This window comes from Scaptodrosophila lebanonensis, unplaced genomic scaffold (assembly GCF_003285725.1).
Source record: "Scaptodrosophila lebanonensis strain 11010-0011.00,11010-0021.00 unplaced genomic scaffold, SlebRS2 tig00001418-arrow-arrow-pilon, whole genome shotgun sequence".
In the NCBI taxonomy this organism is placed as follows: domain Eukaryota; kingdom Metazoa; phylum Arthropoda; class Insecta; order Diptera; family Drosophilidae; genus Scaptodrosophila; species Scaptodrosophila lebanonensis.
The window spans coordinates 524,629-546,199 of record NW_022060744.1 but is presented as its reverse complement, the minus strand read 5'-3'; positions in this window follow the sequence as shown (position 1 = coordinate 546,199).

The following is a 21,571-nucleotide window of genomic DNA, read 5'->3' as shown; positions in this document are numbered from 1 at the left end:
TTTTATGTTGACAACTTCATTATGTTTGTGCTGCAGTATGCGAGTAGTGTGGGCCCCCACTACACAAACACATACTCGTACTCTTACAATACTACATATGCTTTTGTGTATGTGTGGTTAAGTGTGTGTTTGTGTAAGCTTGTGATATGACCAATAATCAACAACTAGGCTGGCTGCACACAAACACGCTCGCCCACATGGCCGGCCACACATTAAATGCGACTGGGCCTGCCACAAATTGAACTAATTTAATGTGTGAACAACGCAACGAAATGGACAGTGGACATACTCCACGAAAAGGGATGGAGGGATGGATGGATGTAGAGCCGGGGGAGAGGGGCCAGGCACGGCAGGGCAGGGCAAGACGTAGACGTTGCCATTGATGAGCAAGCACTTGGGCCAAATGAGGCGGATGCTGCTACTGGCGTTGACTGAGTGATTGACAAGCAGGCAGGCAGGCAGGCAGGCATACAAACAGACAGACGAACAAACAGACAGACAGACAGACAAACAAACAAACAGACAGACCAACAGACAGATAAAGGGACGGAGAAACAGATAGACAGTTAGTCACAAGGTCTGCGGAAGGGGACGGAAAGACACTCATCTCATACTAAACTGACACAATGATAAGCCAACTCTCTCCTAATTTCCATGGCTGTTCACGTCTGTGGGCCTGTGTGTTTGTGTGTGTGTTATGATTTTGTGATATATGCCGCATTAATTCAATTTGATGTGGCACACTGCCTATTCGATGCATCAACGTTGCTTCTATTTCACTTGAATTTCGATAAACTCGAGAATTCGCTGCACAAAGCTTCGTATACTTGATATACGAGTACTATTTCATATGCCGAACGAATGCCCCGAAAGTACAATGTCAGCCAGCACACTAAGTTCAGGTAGCATAAAATAAGGAAACTTTAAAATTAGATGAATGTGTCGGTGAATATCAAAAACAATATATAGTGTGGGAAATAGTTTTAAAAGGGCGTTAAAATGAGTTGCTAATGTTAATAATTGTATTTCTGAACTGCAGATAAGAAACTGTTGTGCCCTTAAAAACACATTTCTTTTCGACAAAACTATTCTGGCAAAAACGCCAAATATTTATTTTAAAAATATGACATGCAACATATTATATGCATAATTTCAACAATCGGTTCAACAATTTCTTGACTTGGAATCTTTATTAATAATTTACACATTCAGTTCCAGATAAACATAGCTATTCTGAAGATATTCTGAATTTGTAACTTGCTTATAATGCAAAGGCAAAGGATTGAAGTTTCAAATTTATATATCTTTGCATCCATTAGACCAATGTGTCCTAAATGATAACTAAGCTTTAGAGATTCGGATTGATTAGCAATATAGAATTTGGTTCCTTTTCAATTGCCACAGTTCTTATAGAGTTCCACAGTTCCTATATTCCACTATGTAGTATCCGAATGAATCAATAGGTAAACGAATTTATTCAACTGCACACTCCTGTGGCAACATCTGGCAATAGTTTGACCAGAAACAATGCATCTCAATGAGTCATTCTTATGCCCATTACATTTGGATTAACATGTTTATAAAACGAATGGACATGTGCGGGCCTCGAACTACGAGGTATGTATGTGAGACTGTGAGTGTTTGTGGGTGTGTGCGAGTGTCTCTCTCCCTCTCTCTCTCTGTGTGTGTGTGTGTGTGTGTGTAGGCAGGCAACGATTATATAAAGCCACACTTCAGTGAATAATTTAACAAACACGCATGCACACAAACCCAGATCAATGCGGGCAGATATAGAGCGAGTGTTATAATTATACATATGTTTGACAATCTTCATAACTGTCAATTAGATTGCCGACGAGGACAACAGCAGCAGCAACAACAAGGCCAATCGTAGTCTGGGTTGGGGGGCGGAGGGTGGGGGAGATTGGTCATTGCCATTGCCTAATTTGATTGTTTAGCAGACTACTGGGCATTATTATAAACAAATAGTGCGCCTACACACACACACCCAAACACACACGAGTACAATACATATATATATATATATATAGTTCTTGCATGTAGATACGTTGATGTACCAGTTGTTGAGGAACAACATTGCTAACATTATTGCTTTGATTTTATTGACTGCATTGGTGGTGCAACAACGAACATGCAGCAAAGCCTGACATTGTCTCATTCTGTGGCTCTCAAACAAACATATTTGTCGTTATACATATGTATGTGTGTGTGTGTGTGTGTGTGTGTGGGTGTATGTATTTGTGTGTACAATGTGATGCTTGTAAACAAGTTGGCTCATTTCGCCATTTGCATATCAGTAAAGCTTGGCCACTGCTGTCCTACATAGTGGTTGCAATTTTGTCTTACAAGCAGGCCCTTCGCACAGTGGTACTCGTAGCTGTAAGTTGTTCATCAAATACATATTTCATTCTTCCTCATCTTCCAAATATTTATACTGGCATGTTAATTTACGCAGAGACACGATTCTGATGTATCTTACAAAAACACACTGTATGTATGTTGAATATTTTACTTTAATTAATCAATTAAATTTTTAAAATAAATTTTCCTTTTTTTTTTTTTTTGGAGAGTAAAAGGTATTTTACTGTCGGGCTTGCTCGACTGTAGCTGTCTATCTTGTTTTTATAATCATTCGTTTGTTTCTTTTCTTTTTTTAGTTTTCTTATTTTCATTTTAAATGTGCTTGATTTTTAAGTCTAAAGTGCGTTTCGTTGGTGATTGTTTGTGTTTATTCCAATCCACAAATGTTGTAAAATCATTAGATTAGTCTTCTAGTTTTATAAAATCATATCATAACATGTTATGTATTTTTAAGCTCCATTTTTTCAACCCCTTAAACCTTTTTCTAATTAGTAATTTCAACGAACCCGATGGTCCTGAAAGTTTCTCATGCCAACGCTGGTTGGCTCGTCGGAGTCACTAAATTGTTTATTTTTCGAACTAGTTCGAGAGCTGACTCGTTGAAACAATTCTTTGTAGCAGACAGAGCCCGTGCGGAGTGCAAGTAGGATGGAATGCTTATCAGTACAGCCACAAAGAGCACAGATCGATGGATTAGGAGAATTATTTCACACCTTTTTCATTTAAGTTTGATTTGTTGTGTTTGATTTGGTTTCGGAGTTGTGGGCCCACAGTGCGCTTGTGTGGCACTTTGCCTTTCTCAGTTTTCGTTTCATTTCGTTGTCCACCATTCTACATGTGTCTTTTGTGTTTTATAACTGATTTTGCATAGAAATATTTCGCATGACTTACTCGTATGGCAGGGGCTGCACCAGCAACAAAACAACAAAACCGAATGCAAACTAAACACAAAAACTACATCAACACATACAAGTATATACATACGTATACATATGGCAACACGCAATGACCATCCAGCCATGTTAGTCAGTTGGCTAGTTAGCTGTGAGTATTTTGTTGACCCAAACGTCAACCACTTGACTGGCATAATGCGACCAATAGTTTACAATTGCAAAATGCCGCTTACAAATAAATGTATAAAAGTATATATTTAGGAAGTGGTGCGCTCTGCATAAAGTTTGACATTCTCGTCAATCAATGTCGACGGCTTTGATCGAGTGCAAATGGCAACAACAACAACAACGATAGAAACAGACACCTTTGCCACTATTTTGGCCCAAAAGCTGACAACTTAACACTTGATATGCGACGCTAAAGCAGATCTATAAGCAAATAACAATGCTTCCCTAGCTGTTTGTAATTCTAAGTCACGTAGCCATAGCAAATGGATCGGACGCCAACTGAAAATTGTTGCACGTACTGACCACACATATGTAGGACTACTCGTACTATATACAAGAGTATTTTCAAATAATTTCCACTGATATTTCATCCCTTTATTGTTTTTCTTGACCACTTTGCGACTCCAACTCGAAGCGCTTGGCCAGGCTATTTGTAAAGATTGCAAGAGGCAAGTGGATAAGAGAGAGCTAAAAAGAGAAAGAGAGTGGAGAGGAGGGAAAATAATAATTACAAAAGTATAATGACAATAACAATCATAATGCATAATTACAATGGCCGCCCAGCTTGAGGAACGTGGGTGCGCAAAATGTCGCCGTCTTCATCGCCGTCCAGAACTTGTCGGACGAAGCCACGCCACGCGACGCGACGTCTGCGAAATGAAGCGTTCCAAGCACAAGGGGTTACGTGTTGAGGCAGGGGCAGGGGCAGGGGCATGGGAGGGTCTGCGGAGTGCTGCGCAAAAGTCTGCCAACTTTATCAGGACATCCGCTTTCAGCGATTTTTAATTGCTATTGTTACTTTTTATTGTTTTATTATGAGAGACACCAGGGAGGGGGGGACAGAGCGGGAGAGCGTGGCTTGCCATGAATAAACGAACGTCGACGAATTGTTCTGGACAAAATAAAGTACATAGACCGACCGGACCGGACCGGACCGAACCGAGCCAGAGCCAGTGCTGGAGAAGGGCCGGGCCCAGTTGAAAAGATGGCTGGAGGTGGGTCAGTCACAAGAATGGGAACAGGAACAGAAACCGAAACTTGCAAAGCAGTTGCTGCAATTGTTGCATTCAATTTTAATTTCTTTGCATTCATTTAAATAAATAAGCAAACAATTACCGCGAACTGCGCCTAACAAGTGACCAATTGGGAACACGGTGTCAACCAAGTGGGGACCAAGCACCAAGGACCAGATATACCTATTAGTATTTCAGCTTGTATTCTGCAGCAAAAAGCGGGCTGAGCCGTCGAATTGTTTGTCCAAGAAACATTACATGAAACAATTGAGTAAACGCCTCCGTTTATTGTGAAATTTTGTTCCATTTCCAAAAGCAATGCTATTGAAAAAAGCCTGATGGAGATACTGCCGAGATACATATTTTATGCTGAATGGGCTCAGATAAAGGCTCCTTAAGCCGTAGACTAGTTTGTCAGTGCATAATTCTTTCAATAGAATTAACAATGTAGCTTGTTTCGTTGCCATTAGAAACAGCGAAATGTGTTCTATACTTAGATATTTATTGAAAGAAGCCTGTTGGAGTTACTGGAGATATCTATCTTTTTCCGAACAGGTGCTTAGGACCAGTAAATTCACTCCACTATTGCCACATAGTTGTAGGTTCGAGTATTTTGTGCCGTCACAGAGAAAAGTACAATTTATTTGAAGAATTATCGAGTCCATACATTATCATATCAACTCTGGTCGCAATTGCCATTTTGGTCCAGCATTGACGAATAATTGCATCCATCACAAGCATGTGGGATACATTCCGATGTTCTTTGTAAACTTATTTCCAGTTTGTAACTTATATTGAATATTGAGAAGTCGGCTTAAGACTCCACCATACTACTGTCATGTTAATTCTTCAAGCTTGTTGTTGCTCTAGGTCCAAAAAAGAGGTCTGAAGAGGCGGAAGTATTAGGCGTTAGTATGAGTCTTGGCTAGGATTTGTTTTCATGCCCGAGGAGTACTGACGAGTGTATATAGTTATTATATGGAAGGAATGGGCTACTTTTGTGTTTCTAATTTAGTTTGAACGTTAAATTTGTACTCCGCTCGTGTGTGCCCGTATGTGTGTCAAAAACTATAATACAAATAACAAAATACACCTGCACAGATATGTACAAGTATATAAGTACATGCCTGTATATTCATATATATAATTTAGATATTTGTATATTTGGGGTATTTACATTACTTATTTATATACAAGTACAGATGCTGTTTCTATTTCATTGCGAGTTGGAGCTGCTAGTTTGATTTTAATGCAAAACGCTGCTGGGCGCAAAACGAAACCAGAGATGGAAGATAAATTTATAAATGCATGTGCATGTGTATGTGTGTGCGTATGTGTGTGCGTATGTGTGTGAGGCAGAAGTGACCCACAAATCGGCACAAATGTGTGCAGAAAGAGAATGTGCGACGGTGAAGATACGAGATGTGAAACCAAAACCGAAACCGCATAATTTAATGCAATCCGTTATGTTCTTTCCCCCCCTCTCTCTCTCTCTTTCTCACACTGTTTCTCTCACGATTTACTCCATGGAGCGCACTTCACATTTTGCCTTTTTGGCAGTCAAAGTGTTTGAAAGTTTTATTAAAAACCTTTGGCCACACGACGAGACCAGCAACTACCTTGAAAGCTGCCAAAGGGCAGCAACCGTAAAAAGGAATGCAGCAATGACAAACGATTGTCAAGAATTCGAAGCTGCGGCAGTATGGATAAGGATAGTCAGGGAGTGAGGCCAAGACTGTTCGGAGGATGAGCATAAAAATGAATCTCAGTGTTGTGCAAAATGAAAAGCACGTAAGTGAGATCAGAAACGACAGAAGGACAGGCAGGCGCCAATAATCCAATAAAAACAAAAGTCGGATCTACGCACGAGTATGTAAAAGAAAGAGATTTGGCGAAAGAAGTAGTTGAAGTGGGCGTGTTAATTTCTGCTAATTTGTTTTATTTCTATTCGTTGGGTATTTGTTTGTATTTCATAAATATTTACCCCTGACCTTAGATCAGCTTTTCAACTAACTTCTTTTATTGTGGATATTCAAACCACGATGCCATTGAAACCATTTTGAAAATTTCCGAAAAGTATGTAATGGAAGAATTAGAGATAACAAAATATTGGTATATAATACATAATACAAATAAGAATAAATAATGGTAATAATAATAATAATAATGAATAGAAAAAACTTTTAACTCTCAGCACAGGACCGAAAAGTGGAAAAGATTGGTTTCTAGAAAATGCAATTACCTTTTGCAACATTTACCAGCGATCTACTTGCAAAATCCTCGCTGAATTGTAAGCAACTGCCCCGACTTACCAAATAAATCTCTCTCTGCTTCGTTCAAGGCTCCGTGCACACATAAGTTACTAAATTGTGTCCTGGATTTAAAACATATGCTAAACGGTGCGCACACACAGCAAGCATTTTAACGCCGGGCTATAAAACTTAACATGTTTTGTATTTAAATTTATAAAAAGACATGCCAGTAGCAGCAGCAACAACAACAGCAGCAGCAGCAGTAGCAGCAAAAAAAAAAAACAACAACAACAACAACCAGTACAGGAACATGACCAGACGGAAAGGCAGCCGAAGGGGCAGACGAAGAAAAAACAATGGCAGCAGTAACAATAATGGCTGCTTAAGTCGCCAACATGAGCATAATTGTCGTAAGCGTCGCAGTCGTCCTACTGCTCCCATCCAGAGCCCGGTCAGCAATAATGGCGGCCATGGTGATGGTGATGGCGATGGCGCTGGCGCTGGCAGTGGCGACGGTGCGTATACGTAATAATAATTACAGGTGACGCTGAACGCGCATAACTGAAGCAGCAATATTTATGAAGGGCTTTAAATTGTTGTTGTTGTTGTTGTCGTTTTTTGCTGCCGCGTGTAATTTTAATGTGGTTTATCACTTTGCAAGCGACACTGCCGTAGACTGAGCCGCGCCGAGCCGAGCCGCACATCAGAAGCGCAGCAGCAGAGAAGGCAGAGTCAGAGTCGGAGGCAGAGGCAGAAAATAAAATAATATAATACAAGACACAGAAACAAAGCACAAGCTGAGCGAGCGGCTAACGGAAATTACGTATTCGAAGATGATGCCAAACATATTTCAGTTTATTTATCTGCAAAATGTCAGGCGCGCAGAAGTGTGTGCGTGTACGTGTGTGACTGCGACAGTGCGTGTGTGTCTGTGTGTGTGTGTGTTTGTGGCCAACACGGCAGCTACAAGGCGCAATAACAATAAAAATATGGCCTCAACAGGATTAATACATTATTTCCGTTTGCATGCCACCTCCCCTCAGCACCCCACCACCCCTCTGCCTTTGTCGCTGCCTTTGCCTTTGCCAATGCCACTCTGCCTCTGCCTTTGCCTCTGCATTTGCCTCCTAGCGACAACCAAAGACCGAAGCTCGCTCGCTCGCCCAAGTAAGCGGAAGTTCTACACATACTCGTATGCATATTCTCCACAGTAGTCGACTACTTCTATATGCAAGTGTGTACATGTATGTGCTTGTATATGTGTGCGTTTTGGTTGAGCTACTATTTGTTGCTGTTGTTGTTGCTGTTGTTTTGCGCTTTTATGATTATTGTAGTGGCACACTTGCCCGCCTGCCCGTCCGCCTGCCCGTCTGCCTGCCGGTCCGCCTGCCTGCCTGCCTGCCCGGCAGCCTGACTTTGCCGTTGTTGTCGTCGTTGCCGTTACAACCGCCACTGCCACTGCCACAGCCATAGCCACTGCTACTGTGGTTGCTATTGCTGCTGCTGCTGCTGTTGTTGTTGTTGTTGTTGCGGCAGGCACTTATGCTTATGTTTTTGGCTCTTATGGCTCTTGCCTGTTGTTACTGCCTTTGAAGTGCACTTTGCTGTTTCATTTCACTATATTTGTTCAGCATATTTTTATATACGACTATTTTTTGTTTTCTCCTCTCCGCTCTCCACTCTCTACACTCTACTCTCTATCCCCCCTCCACCCCCCTCGACTTTAGCGTTGCCCATATTTCACATAGATACGACGACTACACATGTATCTAACAAATACAAAAGTACATATGCTGCCACTTCACGCCACACACACACACACACACACGCACATACACTCAGCATGCTCGTGTACTAATAGAGGTAGTGATAGAGAGAGGGAGCGGGAGTGGGAGTGGGCGTTGGGAGAGATGAAGTGTTCAAAAGTGCATATTAATTTTGTGCTGTCATTTGTAACAGCGCCGTGAAGTGGATGTTGAATGGTATTGTAAGTAGTTATGGCCGGCAGTGGGGCAGCTCGACATATACATAGGCTTTTCTGCTTTCCTTCTTTTTTTGATGTCTTTTTTTCTGTCATCACCGACAATACGTCTTCATTAGGCATTTACATTGAATGTCGACAGAAACAAAAACAGAAAATTTTTAAATGTTTGCGCTACCATCAAATATTTAATTAAATAATTATCGCTCTTCTAAACATGACAGCTGACAATAGCTTTCAGCTGTTTTCTGTTTCACATTTCAACTATTTTCGATAAAGCTTATATTACAAACGAACGTTGTTCTACCATTCAAATGAAAGTCAACTGCACATAATCCGAGCGAGCTACTTCGTGCAAATAGATGTACTTCCATTAACCAAACAATTTGGACGAATAAATTAAAGAAAAGCTAAGCAGAGCATTTGTAAAAAATACGCTCAACTTCGCGTATAGCTCGTCTTTTAGCCAGTTTTCATTTCATTAATTTAAACTGAAGAAATGTTGTACTTTGACTTCACTGCACGCTCTACACAAGCCACATACACACATGCTGCAAACACACTTACTATCAGAAGCATGGCATTTACCCGTAATTTTTTTTTTGCTCCGACTCTGGCAAATGGCGGCATTTTTTGCCTCCGCCTTCCGACTTGCTTGTAAACACTTGGCTAAAGAGTTCATTTCCGCTGGCTTGGCAAAAACTGCACCAAAATTGAAGACAGCATGCAAAATAGAGTAAAAACCGTGCCGGAACCTAGAGTCGCGCGCGCACTACTCTTTCAGGCCACGAGACCAAGTGGAAGGATAAAAAATATGACACATTGCTCACTGACTTTGGAATGAAGATAAATAATATTACAAACTAAAAAAAATAATCAAACTAAATAAATAGTTTGCTTTATTTTATAAGGCTTTCAGGACTTGCAGCCAATATTTCTTGGCTAGAATCGAAGTCGAATAATGGCATCTGAAGAAAAAGTTCTATACATGTGGGATCAAAAATATTTTTATGTTTTCTGGCCACTACTATGCGTACTTATGCGTTACTCCTAACAAGGCGATTCCACAGTACCCTTTTGGCCTCTGGATATATAATACAAAAACGATTGCCACGCGCCGCGGCAACGTCGACATCAGCGTCAGCGTCGACGTTGGCGTTGGCGGCAAGGACTTTTTGTGGTTACTTTTCAATGTGTGGGCGACGCTTCGCTTAGTTGGCCCGTTGACCGCAGTCGTCGTCAACAGTCGCAACCCAGCCCAGCCCAATCCAGTCCAGTCCAGTCCAGTTCAGTCCGATGGCGTTTCCGTTCCCAGTCCTTCTCTGGACATCTTGTATGCCCAGATGAGAGAGGGTCCTGGGAGTGTGTGCACAAAATATTTAAAAATTCCTTTGTTTTGCTTTAGCTGCCGGCGCATTTTCATTTGGTCTGTATTATGTTTTAAATAGCACTGCTCTGTACACACACACACACACACACACACACGCGCGCACATAACTACATACATACATACATACATACAAATACATGCACATGCACGCTTAATGAGCTTCAGCAAAACGTGTTGAGATGTCGCTTCATTCCGCCTTTGTTTGCCATGTTGGCTTTTATGTGAATGTGTGTGTGTGTTTGTGTGTGTGTTTGTGTTAGTGTGGGTGTGTGAATGCGTGTATGCGACTGTGTGGTTCGCCACCAGCATCAAGCGAATGTGCAGACATCACAGCACCAGTGAGTTGCACAACTCCCGCTTATGTAGCTTTAAAGCATGTGTTTTCCAGATCCCACTCCCAAAAGACGATTATTATCTACACAAGGCTCGGAGGGGCCGGCATTTATATCCATATACCGTTTTGCATCATCAGTTCATCGTTTATCATGATCATTTGTGATGCCATTATAAAAATTGAGTTGACAGGTAGTTAATTAAAATGCTGCTATGCCAGATGCTTAGATACTGACGTTTAAATAATCTACACACAGTCATAAACATTGAAGAAAGCGAAATGCGAAATAATTTATATTTAATTGAACTTTTCCGAAACAGTCGAAAGGCACAACATTGAATGCAGAAATCGGTAGCTGTTTGGAAAGTACTTTCTATTAGGATATATTTGAAGGCATATGGTTACACAAAAATTGGTGAAGGCTCAGGGTAGGGTAGGAACTTTGAACTCAACAAGACTAAGAAGGAAAGGCAAATCTATATCATCGGCGAGAAGTTTGTCAAGGAGGCAAGCGACTGTGTGGGCCCTAATTTAGACTTTGAGCGCAAATAGTTGAATTTGTTTGTGGATTCAGATTCAATTACCTTAACTTATTCATTGCATTGTAGGCTCCATACACTAGAGCAATATTCCAAGATAGGGCGAACTCAGAGTATGCACAAATACTTGTATTTGGTAGTGCATGGATCATCAAACTCTTTCGAGACCAACGCCTAATAAATTCTAGAAGTCATCTTGCTTTCGTGACAATAACTTATATGGCTGTTAAACATAATTTATTATCAAAATGTACACCAAGATAATTAATTGTAGTTGCTCGCCTTAAAGAAAAATTCCCCAGAGTATAGGAAACGAAATGGACAACAGAGCGCTGGAAGTTCACAGATTTGCATTTCGAATGCTTAAGGGTTAAAGAAGAAAAGTTTCTGCGCCTGTTTGGAAAATATCGCAATTTAAATATCACACTTCTACAGATATTAATATACTTGTATATGTGTTCTTTTTTATATTTTAAGCACGCATTATATGTTGAAACAATAACGTTGATTGTTATGCTACAGAGTTCGCTCTTGTCCAAAGACATTTGAATAACCGAAACGAACATTTTCTTCAGAGTACTTATACCGTTATCGCATTTTAGGGCTAATTCCCCACATTCTGGCCACACACAATTGGCAGTGCTTAGATTTCATTCCTCCCCTACGATCTTTGATCGCAATGGGTCGAATTTTTGCGATAGCTCGCCCTATTTGTGCAGCTATTTATATGTATATAAATTTATAAATGTGTGTGCATGCCTAAGTGCGTGTGAAAAGTATATGTTGGCCTTCCACACAACACAAGCAGAAGCACAAACATGGAGGAAGTCATAAACAATTTTTATGTTTCCACATTTCAAGTGAAATTCATTTCGCGTTTTTGTTATGGCTGCTGCGCTTTATGGATTTCTGCTGCTTTCTTGCCCAAACACACACACACACACACACACACAGATACCATCACACAATATATAGCCCCAACTTTGCTGCCATACTCGTATAGCGATGTAAGACCTGTGTTTGCGTGCGTGTGTGTGTGTTTTTAAGAGCCTTCACATGGCTTGAGCGCTACAAAGTATGCTACAAAAACGGCATAACAAAAGAGCGCAGCTTGAAAATTGAATTTAATTGAAGAGCAGCAGAACCGGTGGCTGGACAAATTGCCGGGCAGGCAGACTCCACCACCACCAGTGGCATAATATCATAAATTATCTAACCATACAAGTATAGCAGACACCAGCACAGACTTTCAGTTCAGCTTCAGTTTATCGGACTGGCAGCATTTATGGGGTGACCAACTATTATCGTATTTTGTGATGTATTATCTATGTATTTTCTTATCTATCAAAATCCATCAAATCAAAAGTATACAGATTACACAATGGCTTTAAGGGAGTGTTCAAAACGTAGATTTCAGCGACATTTTTCCATTTATGTTTATTTGCAGGCACAAATAAACAATCCACATCTGGCATTAATTGACACTTTATAAAAAGGCTTTGTACCTGTCATGGGGTAAGTAGAATGTTTGTGCTTTTTTACTAAAACAAAATACATAATTATTTTAACTTCTGGATACTACTAAAAATCGACACCAGTGACTTACTGGTTCTTTAAAAGTTGAATTCGCATTCATTAACCGATTCGAGTAAAAGGATTCCTTAATATTTAATCTGTATTTTTTTCTGATATGCTCTTACACTTGAATTGTCTCTCGAGAGTATTGATTTGGTTGAGGAGTTCTGTAAGGAAGTATCAGTAAATATTTGAACGCATACATGCGTGGCTTGCTAGGTTATTCTACTCGTGGCTGGTCATCTTAATCCTATCTAGAGGTGATTGGTGGAGGAGCAAATGAAATTCAAATTGCATGCTGGGACATCCATTGACAGTGCGCGAAAAAATGTGCGAGCCACTAGATGCTTGGCTTCCGTTTAGCAAGCAAAGCGACAAAGTTCACGCGCGCTGTTTTTCGTTTTCGTTCCCTATTTCTGCCCCTCTCTCTATCCCCCATCCGCACTCCATTTTCATTTCCCACTCGCAGCAATTTGCTTCAAAGTAGCTTAAAATTAACAATTTACCACTTTTTTGCGCTCACAAGCAGATTTTGCTCGTTTAGCTTGACAGACACACACGTACACACACACACACACACACACACACACACACACACACACACACCAACACACAAGTAGCTGGCAGTGAGCCAACTTGGCCATAACCAAACCAAACCAGACCATACCCGACCATACCCAGATCCAGACCCATGCAAACGTGGACCAAAGGAGACCCGGTAGCGCTGCTGAGGTTGTCGCGTCGCGCCGCGCTCTGAAAGTGGCAACCACTTAAGGTTTGGAGCATAATTTTTGCGTACCAAATTGATGCCCATAATGAGCTTAAATGGCTCATGACACATATACGCCAGGGGTGGTGGTGGCGGTGCTGCTGCTGGTAAGTGGGAGAGGGGTCGACGGGGAGGGGGGAGAGGGGCATGGGTGGTCCTAAAACTGTGCCGACACTTTTCGACTGCTGTGCTTAACTCTGGTTGTCGTTGTTGTTGTTGTTTGTGGCTCACTTTGCCAACCTTGTACTATAGTCCACCATTTAAATCATAAGCCAAAGAGCGACACCTAAAGCTGCAAAACTTTTTCCTTTTTCCCTTGCTCAGCGTTCTCTACACCTCGCCCCTCACAGCGTCCCGCCTTTACATTATTTTCCCGGCCCGGCCACACTGTGCGAGCAGAGATAAGATTCTGCTCCCCAGGCTGCTTCATTTTGCCGCCCCACTCGCTCTAATTGGCAAACGTTTGCTTGACTTCGATTCGATTTGTGATTCGATTAAAGTGTCACGCACTTATTTCCTTCTTTCCCCTTCCCAGGCAATAATGTTATGCAGGCAATTAGACAATTTGCCAAATCCACAACCACTCTTTGGCCTTGAAGTATTCGATCCTAAATAAGGCACAGCAGCATGTTCCTTTAAGTACCTGGCTGCTGAGTCCTATTTAATACTATTTCTCCAAAATTAACTTGTAATAAACATAATTACGAATTGTTTCATTCCAATGGTAAATAGCAGAACGATAGTCAAGCTTGGTGTCCGTAGCTTTAAGAGGTAACCATATTGTTACAGACGAACAGACGGGGGAAGGATAGGCAAACATGCCTCAGTTGATTTGTCTCATCGGATAAAGATATACCCCTACTATATAAATACGATTCATTATGATCTTAAAATGAAACAACTACGTCACACTTGTCAGATTTGAAGCTCAACTTAAAACTATTACAATACTTTTATTCATAGCCAAAGAACAAACTTGCATTAACTAGAATCTGATGTCCTATTACCAATCTAGTGCAAGTTTTTAATGGATTTGCAATTGGAAACAGTGATAGAGGCCTTATCCTTATAGTACAAACTTCACAAAGTTTGCAAAATTAAAATGAATATACTATCATGGATTTATTTTCCTGCCCTCAATATAACATTTGCAGTAAAAAGCGACCTTGAATTTGTGGAGTATACCATACTTGTATTGTAAGTGCCTTTATACAAATAAATAGACAAAACACAAAAGTAAATATGCGTGTCCCCGTGAGTGAGTCGTGAGTGAGTCGTGAGTGCCAGCAGTCACGATGCACGGCTCTACTCGAATCGCATTCACTGCCTTTTCTAATTATGGTGTTGTGGCAGGCACGCGAAAAAGGCAGAAGACTAGAAATGGGGGAGCTGGAACATTTGGAGCACAATATTTGAGTGTGCTTTGAATTGTTTGATAAACACTCGCACCATAATGCATTGTGCGTTCACACTTTGTTCTGTTCTGTTCTGTGTTGTTGTTGCTGTTAGTGTTGTTAGTGTTAGTGTTGGTTTATTGAAAGACTTTTGACACGCAACGACAAATAGCTGAAAACTGTGTGTTGGCTTCGTTTGTTGGTCGTCGATGGTTACGCGTTGATGCTGCAAATGGTTGCAGCACCGCTTGACCGAGCTACGGACCATGATTATAGGCCGCACCAGCATCAACAAAAACAATAGCAATAGTGTGGGGTCAACAATAAGCCAACTAGCCAGCCGGCCAAACTGCCGGCCAACCAGCCATAAAAGTAGTAAAAGGCCTCGCACATTATTTCGATTTTATTCAACAATGGGCAGGCGAGTGTGGAGGCAGAGGAGGCAGGGACGGAGGAAGTTAACAGCTTTCGGACATGGGCATGGGCATGGACATGGACTCGGACATGGGCATCGGCATGGGTATGGATATAGGTGTGGGTAGGGGCACTCGGGCCATGCGCCTTGCGGTCGACCATCCGCTCGTTGTTGTAATTAATTGCATGCGGCTATTTGGGCTCACATCAACGGGCCGAAGCACGTTGAGGAAAACAATAACAGTGCACAGGCAGAGGAGAGCCTGGGAAGGAGCCAGGAAAACGGCAACGACAATGGCAACGGCAACGGCAACGCATCGACAAAGACAACGACTACGACAAGGACATTGTAGTCACCGCTGTGGCAATGACGACGATGGCAACGGTCTGCCACCTGTGCGTCCCTGTCAGCCTGCCAGAGTGACTGCCCCACTACCTGCTACCTGCCACATCGCGATCCGTCGCGCCGCGTCGGCTCGGTCCGGGCGGCTTTTGCAATAAGCGATACACGTGCTGGCACAAATTGCAGTAAGCCGGGGCAGAGAAGGATCAGGCAGAGCGAAGCCCTGGGCACATCGTCGCAACGGCGCTTGCCGGCCGAGTCAACTCTAATGAATGCATTCACTCACACTATTTACTTAAAGGTCGATGCAACTTAAACGTTAAATAAAACATGAAATAAACATGATACCCTTGGTGCTGATACTGGAACCATCCTCAAAAAAGGAAAGCCTTGGTGTGCCACAATTTGTAATTGTGTCTCAATCGAATTTGTGTCTCAATCGCTATAGACAAATATTTGTTAGCGCACGAGCACTTATTGTCTCATTCGGAAATGTTCTGGCACCCATTCATATTCATTATGGCTTCCCAAATTCCCATTGCAATTGAATGGCATTCGTAATTACCTAAAATACTTGTATGTTCCAGCGACTTGTTTTGCCTTCGCTGGTGACATATATTGAGCCATTAGCTAGCCCATTAATTAATTAGACGTCGCCGATAATGCCACAGATCGGTCTGTCAATATATTTCGACTGCTGCCAGTGCCTTCTCCGAAATGCTCACGTCTTATCATCTCAGAGGAATCCCAGCCTTTCATGTCCCAGTACGGCACAGCTCAGCACAGGACTGAGAAAGAAAGAAAGGTGGTCTCCGCCGATTTCTCCTGAAATCGTTATACTTGTATGCTACGCCCATCGCGTAATCGTAACAAATTGTTATTAATTTTCTTGCGATGTGCCATTTTTTGCTCATAATTAAAACGACGCTGCTCATGTGTGGGTGTGGGTGTGGATGTGTGCGTGTGTGAGTCTGCGAGTGTGCGAGTGTGTGCGACTTAAGCGATTGCAATTCAAAGCAATCAATGCGTAAGCTTCGCTATAAAGTGCGCGACGGGGTGCTCGGCGCTGGTGCGGGTGCAAATGGCGACGGAATCAGCAGCCCAGCAGCCGGAAATGCTTGTTTGGATGTGTGTGCGTGTGTGTGTGTGTACTGTTACAGCCATGGCTGCCATACAAATGTAATTAAGATCGATTATATGCCTGCCTTTCCCGCCGATTCGCCGATTCGCTGACTGGCAGTGAAACTTAAATCATTTAGCGTGCGCACTAAAAATAATAAAGTAGAAGCGAGATTTTTATTAACTGCCTGCCTGTGCCTTGGGGTAGCTACAGCTACCCAATGCGACCAACCAACAACAACAGCAGCAACAACAGCAACAACAACAACAACAATAACAGCTTCAACAAAAGCAGCAGCAACAACTGCCGGTCTAGGCACTTGGAAGAAGCGAAAGGAGCGGAGGATTCTTTGTCGAGCGGGACTTCCACATGAGACACGCGGGACAAAGTTCTAAGCTGCATGTGTGTGTGCGTGTGCGTGTGTGTCTGTGTTGGCGGGTGTTGCTGCGACGTAACGACCATCATTTGTTGCAAAATGATGTATAATTTAATACCCGCAAAGCCAACTCCCAAATGGCAGTGGGTATGCGCCGGTATGAGTGAGTATACTATATGTGTGTATGTGTGTGGATGTGTTCTAATGTGTGTGCGTGTGTGTGTGACCCCTAAAACAAGCCAAGCCAACTGGCGAATCCAACTAGGCCGATACAATGGATCCTGCCCGGCTACACGCCACTAACGCGTCCCCAATGGGCAACCGAGAAACAAAAAGCAACGAAAAAAAGATAACGCGTGTTTCTCGAACAAAAAAGAGGGAGAGGGTGCTAGGGGAGCTAGAGTAAGAAAAATAGGGTGTACATTTAGTAGGAAGTCGTCCTCGGATCTTACTTGTATGCCCTGCACTTGCAGTGTATATTATGCTTCGATGGCAGGTTTGTTACGCACGCAAATAGTACAGTTTAAAATATGAATTGAAAGGAATAATTTCTTTTTGAAACCACGAAATGAGTTCCAGATCAGCACACTATGTGGACAGGGTGAGGAGTAATTGTTTTATTCATTTATTAATAGCATTATTAGAGACAATTTTCAGTGAAAAATAATGAAGGATACATAACAATGGCGTGGCCGAAGGGTCTCCTTCTTTTTATTTTTTGTTGTTGTTGCTATTGTGCTACTGGCGACGACGACGACGACGACGATGATGTTGGCGTACGCCGGCGGTTCTTTAACTCGAGTGTTGCACATAATTCATGTGTCCACCTGCAATTTTTCCTACTCGTTGCTGCTCCCTTTTTATCCTTGTTGCTGTTGGTGTTTTTTATATTTTTTTTTTTTGGTGGTAGTAGCACGCAGCGTCAGTGACGGCGACAGCGAAAGCGACATTGTTATTCTGGACGTGTTGTAAGAACGCCAAAACAAGATCCAAGCGGCTAGCAAAACGTTCAAGCTTATATTATGTTATTAGGGAGCGGGAATGTGCTTGTGTGTGTTTGCTCGTGGGTAGGTGGGTGTGCAGGCTCACATTATGTCCGCAGTACTCGCACAGCAGACACAAAATATATTACTCACAGCGACGACACTCTATCACCACACAGTCAGTGCCGAGAACTTGAACTTGCGGCGGACTAGCCCCAAAAATGACTTAAAGTCGGGCGGGAGTAGCCGAAGGGCAGTGACAAGATGGAGCAATCATTAAGAGCGAGTTGAAGAGCTGAAGGGCCAAAAAACTCACCAAAACGGAAGCTTTACAAAATGTGTTGAGAACGCCAAGCAGGGATTAGAAACAAGAGTGTGCTTCCGAGCCATTTCAGTGACAACTTCATCTGAAGATGATGGCTGCTTGACAGATATGTAGATAGCTATGCATATAAAAATCTATATCGCTAAATCCAGTGTTGGATCAACCCAATTCTGCTAGGTTTTGAAGAAGAGTTAAAAATAGTAGACATTTAGAACCCTAATGGGGTCACTTTTGAAAATGATTATAGCTGGTACTAGCTTCATTTCTGTTCGCCTTCTAAGTCTAAAAACGCTTAAGATATTTTTATTACGGAGGCAGCTCTACGAATTTTCTAGTCTTAATCGTTGCTTCATCTCTCTTGGCTGCCTCCCAATAGCTTTACTAGGTTTTGGTTTCTTAATAAAATTTATGGTAACGAGAAGGCCAAACGGAAACGAATACTTGTAGTTTGGTTAAATAACATAACACGCAAATAAGTTGAGTTGTTGTTCTTTTGATACCCTGCTTCGGTGTCAGTCTCTGGATACGTTTGTGTGTCTGCTTCAAAGCCTCTGGGCTCTGGAGGAAAAACCATAATAATAGAAAAACTTGAAATTTACAAAATACTATTTCGATAAATGCATAAATGCTTCTACTCGATGCATATGTCGCCTGACCGTCGATGTAGCTTTTTCTTTAAATTCCTTTAAATTTCCTAGAAGTACAACTACCTATTGGACATACTTAGAATATATAAGTATATGAGTTCCAATTAAATATGTGCCTTCCCATCTTTCTTGGACAACAATTGTCCTTTGGCGGCTGTCGTCTTGGCATCCCGTACATTCTCTCGCCGACAAGAGGGACAGTGAGGAGGGCAGTGGCAAAGGCAGAGGGGTAGGAACGAGGCCAACAGTCGCATCAGTATCAAAGCAAATAAATTCCAAGCTACGGCCAAAGGCCCAGGGATCGTGAGGGCGCTGTCAGCCCTCAGCGCTCAGCCATCGGCCGTCGGCCATCGGCCATGAGCCATCAACCAACAGGCAACTGTGTGGAGTCGACAGTCAAGTGACAGCAAAGTGCATTTTCCCACATGTCAGTGTACTCGTATGCCCATCCTTTGAGCGTTATAATTTATGGGTTGGCTTTTATGGCTTTATAGCACGCGTCCGGCTGGTCGACTGGTCGGCTGGTCGTCTGCTCGGTCTGGCTGTCTAGCTGTCTGGCTGTCTGCCCACTATAGCATAGTTTGTTAATAGGCATCGCTATTTGCAACTACTGTCGCAGTGTCCCGCTGCTGTCGTCCGCAGCGCCCGCTCTGACCGCCCCATCAATAATATTTGTATCTAGTGGGCCGCGCGCTTTGTCTAGACACTCAAAACATTATGTAACGCGGCTGCACTTTAGTTGCCGTTGTTTTGACAATTTATGGTGTTGCATTTTTAAAACCCACCGTTCTCGCCAAGAGCTACAAACACTCGCCGCACTCGTATACCCGTATATTGCAGCCACACTATTGCACGGCTGCAATGGCAACAATAGCAACAATAACAGCAATAACAGCAATAACAACAACACCAAAGATAATAGCAGTGCGAACAAAAAAAGATGGCAGAGGCGACAAACGACAAACACATGGCGTAAATAATAACAACAAAATGGAAATAGTGCTCGCAACGCCATTTCACAAAAACTGTATCGTGCGGCATCCTTTGGGTCTGGCCATAGTGGTTCTGAGCAGATCCTACGAAGGAAGCGTTTCCAATCTAGTATTATGCCATATGGGGTCTTTTTCTATTCTCAAAGCCTGCAGAATAGTTTTCGATATGTGCGCCGTTCAACATGGCAGACAATGAAACTACAAGTATATATAAACTGAACAGATATATTTTCCTGTTTAATGTTCAATGACATTTAACGTTTCCAGGTATACATATCTTTCATGGAAATATGGGTTTCCACATTATTCAAACATTTCTAGCCCTGTAAGATAGGAGGAGATTCTATTTCCTCTCGCCTTCAGACCATTTTGCAATTTATGCGAAGCCCATAATAAGTAGACAGACACTGATTGATTAATTGATATAGAAACTGAGCTGAACTGAACAGACCTATTTTCCTGTTGGACAATGGTATTTTACGTTTCCAGGTATATATACTACAAGTATAATAGAAATATGGGCTTGTACGTAATTGTAATTGTAATATTTCTAGGCCAGTTAGAGATGAAAAAGTCCTATTTCCAGCAGGAAGAAGTTTTAATTGCTATAGAAACTGAGAAGAACTGAACAGCAATCGAATTGCTTCTGGATGAGTGGAATGTTAGATGAGATCGTTTCTCATCATGGAAGTATGCCATTCCATATAATTGTCTTTTACGATCTGAGAACAGCAGCTGGAGGAGAATAGATTTGAGACGACAATGCACTGCTCGGAAATAGCAGTTTTCTGTGTTCTTGAGATAATTGGTGACGTCTTCAATTGAAAGTGATGCGACACTATTAGGAGCTTTCGAGCTGCCATAAACTTTTGCATACGAGTGTGGCCCATCAGAACCGTCATGCGAGTAGCTTGTAGCGCAGGCAGCAAAAAATTCACCAAAATAAACATGCATAAAAGTTGTTTACCCTCACACACACACACACATGCAGATGGGCAAACATATTTGCAAATATGTGTCTGTGTGCGTATGTAAATACAATCAAAACAGAACAACAACAACGACAACAGAAAAAAGAAGCAAACTCCGACAAATTGACTTGTTCTGCACAAAAAATTAAGTGGCATAAAAAGTTGCCAGCAACTATTTAGTTGCCCGGCCATTTTTGCCGCTCTGGATGGCTGTCAGGTCCGTCGGATTGGGACGGACTCTCGACAGACAGTCGACTCTCAACTAATTGGCTGCCATGCGCTGCAATTTGCGTTTGATGATACCAATAAAGGAAAACAAAAGTTTGCCATAAAGTTGCTGCACTACTTGTACAATCCAACTAAGCTAAACCTGCCTGCTTACGAATACGACTATATCCCTGCATACATGCCATTTACATCAAAGGGTCGACAGGCCGTCGGAGCCCGCCCAACACTATCCTTCTCCCTTGTTCCTGGCCCGTGCTGGACTGACTTGTCTGTCCGTCTGCCTGCCTGCCTGTCCGCCTGTCCGCCCTCCCGCCGGCTTGTGCTTCCACTTTTTAGCATTATCATTTACTTTGCAGCCAATTATCTAGTCAATCACTTGATAAATGGAACTTTTACGCAGTTGCCTGACGGTTGACTGGCTT